This window comes from Theropithecus gelada, chromosome 4, assembly GCF_003255815.1.
Source record: "Theropithecus gelada isolate Dixy chromosome 4, Tgel_1.0, whole genome shotgun sequence".
Lineage (NCBI taxonomy): Eukaryota > Metazoa > Chordata > Mammalia > Primates > Cercopithecidae > Theropithecus > Theropithecus gelada.
In genome coordinates this window covers 121,183,544-121,190,274 of record NC_037671.1, presented here as the reverse complement: position 1 = coordinate 121,190,274, position 6,731 = coordinate 121,183,544, and the positions used below count along the sequence as shown (strand labels likewise).

The 6,731-nt window shown below is 38.9% G+C and overlaps 1 pseudogene; it reads left to right on the top strand.

Moving 5' to 3' along the window:
• The first annotated feature begins 5,583 nt into the window (after positions 1 to 5,583).
• Positions 5,584 to 6,213, top strand: LOC112623579 (annotated as a pseudogene).
• Positions 6,214 to 6,731: the final 518 nt, after the last annotated feature.

The window sequence follows — 6,731 nt, the reverse complement described above, 5'->3', positions numbered from 1 at the left end:
GTTTTCCTATGAGCATTAAGTATTCATTGGGTATTTTATTACACAAGGCACGGATTTTAAAAAAATCATCAACTTCATGACTAGCTCTATAGACATAACTACATAGAGGTTCAACTAAATTTGGAAACATTCCAGAGTTTTGGTTTCTAATACTTCTTTGTGATTCTTTAAAAGGTAAAGTATTTTTTTTCCGTAAAGTATAGTAACATCTAAAATCACCCGTAGAATGTCCTTTCATTTTTTTTCTCTAGTTTCCCCATTTTCTGCAAAGCCTCATTGAGGAAATTGACTTTTAATATCCTTTTACACGCTTCTGTTTTAGAAATCTTTGTGGTAAAACATTGAATATTCATGGTCACAAGTTCTGTTCACATTCTTTCTTTCTTTGAATATTTTTTTCCCCAGTGGCCAATATTTGATTCTGTTGTATTATGGCTAAAAAGTAGGCATGGAACAAAATAAAGACAAGAAGTCTTTGGAAGAAGTGATCCAGTCACAATGAATCAATTTGCCATTGGAACATATTTTTACAAAGTCACTCTTTTGAAAATATTTAGTCATGAATTGAAACAGAGTCTGGTAGGTTATTTTTTTTCCTGGTCTAAAGTGAACAGCATTTTAGAGAATGAACCCAGGACACAACCACAGCACAAGAAAAAAATATGATAAATAAGTTTACACGTATGTGTTACCACTGTAACAGAAAACATGTAAAGAACATTTATTTTGATTTATATATCAGTCTGTATTGTTTAATTTTTTTGTGTCATAAATGCTCTTATTTAAAAAACAGGACTAGTTAACAGTGTCAATTACTAGCAGTTCATGGTATAAATAATTAAACAAGGAAGTGTTAGAAAAATATAACAATGTTTCAAATACAGTTATATTTTATAGCAGTTTTTGACTTACACAGAAATTGCAAAAAAGAAAAATTACAGAGATTTCCATTGTAGCTTCAACCTACTTCTCTTATTAACATCTTCTGTCAGTGTGTCTCACATGGCTTATTAATATCTTACATAATGTGTCACAGTTAATGAACAAATACTGATAGACTATTATTAACTAAAATTCATATTTCATTTGGATTCCCTTAGTTCCATCTTACCCTGACCCATCCAGGATCCCGTATGACATGTAGTTATCACGTAGGTGGCTCCTGGATGTGACAGCATGTCTGGCTTTCCATCTCATGATGACCTTGACAGTATTGAGGAGGATTGGTCAGGAATTTTGTAGAATGTCCCCCATTGTAATTAAACATGGAATTTTTCTTATAATTAGACTGGGGTTCCGGGTCTGGAAGTAGATCACAGAGGTGAAGTGCTACTCTTGTCACTTCATTTTCTCAAGGTGAACTGTCGCCTTTGATGTTCACTTGGATTGTTCAGCAGAGCTAGTTTGTCAGGTTTCTCCACTGTGATGTTATTTTTCCTCCTTGTCCATACTACACGTGTTCTTTCGGAACAAGTCACTATGCGGAGCCCACACTTACAGAGTGAGGTGCTCCACCTTCTTGATGGCTGACTGTCTACCTCAATTATTTGGAATTCTTTTGCAAAGGAGATTTCTATTCAACTCCATTTGCTTATTCACCTATGTATACAAACACAGACACCTAGATAATTACTTAAAGCTTTAGTTACTATTCAGCACTACAGCATTATGCTGCACAATTCATTCCTGTGTTAGTCATGGGTAGCTCTTTTTATTGGCTCCTATTTTTCTTTCAATAAAAGAATTAATTTTTATTTATTTTTATTACATATTAATTTTTTTTGTACATACTTACTTTCTGATACTTCAAGATTATCTGGCTCATATATTTACTGTCCCAGTTCTAGTACCAGACATTTCTTCAAAGAGCCTGATTCCTTTGAGAATGGTAGGAAAACTTACATCTGACTGCTGAATGAGCACATTATATCTTGTCCATCCTTAGCAATGCTAGGAAGTATATGTGTGCATCTAACAGACCTATACACCCCTAATTATAAAGGTTTCTGTGTGGAACTGTATGTATCTATATTAAACCAAATGTAAGTTTATGTTGATGTCTCCACCTCTGATCTACTATCACATGAATCATTCTAGCCTTCTCCCCTTGCTAATTTGTAATCTCCCACTTCAACAGTGAGAGACCTGGTTCCTACCATCTGCAAGTTATGTAAGTCATTGTTTTATTCCAGATAAGGATACTGTGGTTTTACAATTGTTCACAATTACTCCTGTTGGAAAGAACTTTATAAAATGGAATCCAGTGATGAAGTGTAGTTCATTTGCCTTCAGCCTACAGAGTCTATTCATTTTTGAAGTGACTAGGTCAACACCATTTTCCCTACACCTTCAGTGAGTTTTTTCATACATTTGTGTCTTAGTCCACTTTGTGCTTCTGTAAGAGAATACCTGAGGCTGGGTAATTTATAAGTAAAAAAGGTCCATTTGGCTCACAATACTGGTGGCTGGAATGCCCGAGATTAGGCAGTTGCATCTGGTGGGGCCTCAGTCTTTTTCACCTCATGGTGGAAAGTGGAAGGGGAGCAAGGGGTACACCAGAGGTCACATAGCAAGAGCGACAGCAGGAGGGAAGCCAAGGAGCCCAGACTCTTGTTAACTCCTACTCCTGCAGGAATTAATCCATTGCTGTGAGAGCAGAACTCACTCATCTCCATGGAGGACATTAACCTATTCATGAGGAATCCGTCCTCATGACCCAAACACCTTTCACTGGGCCCCACCGCCCCACACTGCCACACTGGGGGTCAAATTTCAACACGAGTTTTTGCAGGGACAAACCACATCCAAACCATAGTAATTTGTAGCATAGTTAATTTCTTTTTCACACGATGTATTCTGTGTTGTGATACTCCACATCCTGAATAATTTTATTTAATTTGAATAGAGTTTGGCATACCCGTTTGGCTGTAAAATTCTGCATGTTTTGACAAATGTGTAGTGGCAGGTACCCACTATTAAAGTATCATATGGAATGCTTCAAATCCCCACGCCATGGAGCCAATGGCTTCCCATCTGTGTAGTTTGCCTTCTCCAGAATCTCATTAAATGAAGTCACACTGTGTATATTCTCCTCAGACTGTCTTCTTCCACTTAGCAATGTGCATGCAAGATTCACTAATGTCTTTGTGTGAGTTGGTAGCTTGTTCCTTTCTACGGCTAAATAGTATTCCATTGCATGAATGTACCACAATTTGGTTATGCATTTGGGGAGCAAAACCTTCCTCTTCTAACTTTGTTCCAGGGTTGGAGACCTTCAAATTAACTGACAATAGATACATTAATAGGAGAGACAATATTTGGCTTCTTATTCCACAAGTATCATTGTAAGACAAAATTCATCAGATGGCAGGATCCAGTTTACAAACAGGTAAAACTAGCCCAAAGACAAGAAACTAAACTAGAATCTGATAACCCACAAAGGCTATAGATTTCCTTTTATTTATGTAAATTTTTTATTATACTTTAAGTTCTAGGGTACATGTGCACAACGTGCAGGTTTGTTACATAGTTATACATGTGCCATATTGGTTTGCTGCACCTATCTACTCATCATTTACGTTACGTATAGTTTTCCTCAAAAAAGGTTTTTTTGAGACAGGGTCTGGCTCTGTTTCCCAGGCTGGAGTGCAAAGGTGCAATCTCAGCTCACTGCAACCTCTACCTCCTGGGTGCAAGCGATCCTCCCTCCTCAGCCTCCTGATTAGCTGGGACTACAGGCACATGCCATCATGACCATCTAATTTTTCTATTTTTAGTAGACACGAGGTTTCACCATGTTGCCCAGGCTGGTCTTGAACTCCTGGCCTCCCAAAGTGCTGGAATTATAGGCATGTGCCACCACGCCCGTCCAACTTATAGTTTTCCATTGAAATATAAAATTTGCCGGGCGCGGTGGCTCAAGCCTGTAATCCCAGCACTTTGGGAGGCCGAGACGGGCGGATCACGAGGTCAGGAGATCGAGACCATCCTGGCGAACACGGTGAAACCCCGTCTCTACTAAAAATACAAAAAACTAGCCGGGCGAGGTGGCGGCGCCTGTAGTCCCAGCTACTCGGGAGGCTGAGGCAGGAGAATGGCGGGAACCCGGGAGGCGGAGCTTGCAGTGAGCCGAGATAGCGCCACTGCACTCCAGCCTGGGACACAGAGCGAGACTCCGTCTCGAAAAAAAAAAAAAAAAAAAAAATGAAATATAAAATTTATCTCCGTAGTAACCATCATTTTTGATCATAGATAATCAAAGTAAGATTATTCTTGTTTCAAAAATAAGTCTAGCCTTGTTAGATTTTGCCTGATCATTTATGTAAGTGCAGCAAGAACAAGAGTTGACCACATAGGTGCTTTCAAGCTTCCTTGCTGCAAATTTTCATACAGAATCTCAGATTGGACTTTTAAAGACCTTATTGAGGCTAAAAGCCAAGCCAAGAACATACTATCAAATTTCAGCTGCAGTCCTTATAGCTTTGTGTGAATTCCTCTCTGCTTGAAGCCCTCAAAATAGCCCCAAATTCCTAGGCCTACAAGGAAATGACCTTCCTTACTAATCTGTAAGGCTGTGAACCCCATAATCTAGGTATCAGACTGGCTTTTCTCAGAGTGCTTTGTAAGCATTGACTCCATAAAATTCAACCTTAGTTCCTTAAAATTGCTGGTCATAACTAGTCTGAGGTACACTTCCTAAATATGATATTTCAGTAAAAGCCTTGATAATATAACCAAACTTTCCAATTATGTCCTGTTACAAGGTGAACAGATTCTTACTGGACTTTTGCTAACAACTATATTGTCATGAAAGTAAGAGTATTCAGTAAGAATTTCAAAATTCTAGAGAAATCAGGTGGGGAAAAAAAGATAAATGCTCCATTTCTGTTTACAAAAGCATAATCTACTAAAATTGTTGTGAGTTAGAGTTAGCTTAAGAGTGGCCAGGTGCGGTGGCTCACGCCTGTAATCCCAGCACTTTGGGAGTCCGCGATAGGCGGATCACGAGGTCAGGAGATCAAGACCATCCTGGCTAACATGATGAAACCCCGTCTCTACTAAAAAATAAAAGAAATTAGCCGGCGTGGTGGCGGGCGCCTGTAGTCCCAGCTACTCGGGAGGCTGAGGCAGGAGAATGGCGTGAACCTGGGAGGTGGAGCTTGCAGTGAGCCCTCCAGCCTGGGCGACAGAGCGAGACTCCATCTCAAAAAAAACAAGAGTTAGCTTAAGAGAAAGAGATTTCTTTTTTTTTCTTTTTCTTTTTTTTCTTTTTTTTTGAGACTGAGTGTCGCTCCGTCTCAATTTCTCAATGTGATAGGCAAAAACATGTTTATTAACAGGCCAAAATTCTAGTTTATCTGTAAAAATAAGAAGCCAAAAGTATATAAACCTGAATTACTTATGTTCAGTAATTAATGTTTTAGTATTATATCTTATTTATATATGATATAGATATTTAATGGAAATATTTTACTTAGCTTAACTTTAAGGTTAAAAATTAGCAAAAGTATTTTGGAAACTACTATTAGGCAGATTTACTGTAAAAAACTTATTATTGAAATAATGTTTTTCGCTTTTCACAAGATGGCACCAAAAACGAAGGAAGCTCCTGCCCCTCCTGAAGCCGAAGCCAAAGCAAAGGCTTTAAAGGCCAAGAAAGCAGTGTTGAAATGTATCCACAGCCCCCCCCAAAAAGAAGATCTGTACCTCACCCACCTTCCAGCATCCCCAGACACTGCGACTCTGGAAGCAGCCTAGATATCCTGGGAAGAGCGTCCCCCAGAGAAACAAGCTTAACCACCATGCTATCATCAAGTTTCCACTGACCACTGAGTCAGCCATGAAGAACATAGAAGACAACAATATGCTTGTGTTCACTGTCGATGTTAAAGCCAACAAGCCCCGGATCAAACAGACTGTGAAGAAGCTCTGGGACGTGGATGTGGCCACGGTCAACATCCTGATTCGGCCTGACAGAGAGAAGTAGGAATATGTTCGACTGGCTCCTGATTAGGATGCTTTGGATGTTGCCAACAAACTTGGGATCATCTAAGCTGAGTCCAGCTGGCTGATTCTAAATAGATGTATATCTTTTCACCATAAAAAAAAGGAAATAATGTTTTTCATAAGAATGACAACTTAAAATCTTTACGCTTATAGATTTGATTCTAATTATCTGGTAAGTATAATATTAGCTTCTTGTAAGCACTCAAGCAGAATAGAAACTTGTTTGTTGGCCGGGCATGTGGACTCACACCTGTAATCCCAGCACTTTGGGAGGCTGAGGAGGGTGGATCATGAGGTCAGGAGATCAAGACCATCCTGGCTAAGACTGTGGAACCCTGTCTCTACTAAAAATACAAAAAAAATTAGCTGGGCACGGTGGCAGGTGCCTGTAGTCCTGGTTACTTGGGAGGCTGAGTCAGGAGAATGGCCTGAACCCAGGAGGTGGAACTTGCAGTGAGCCGAGATCGCACCACTGTACCCCAGCCTGGGTGACAGAGAGAGACTACATCTCAAAAAAAAAAAAAAAAAAAAAAAAAAAAAAAGAAAAAGAAAAGAAACTTGTTTGTTTTATATTTAATAGTGGTAACTCCTCTGAAGACATAATTGTTTTATTACACAAAAAATATTAAATTTATCTTATTTAACTAAGTTGTATCCAAATCGTGTTAACTTGAAAAACATTTGGATCAGTTCTTATATTTCTAGGAGTTTGGGGAATATTTATT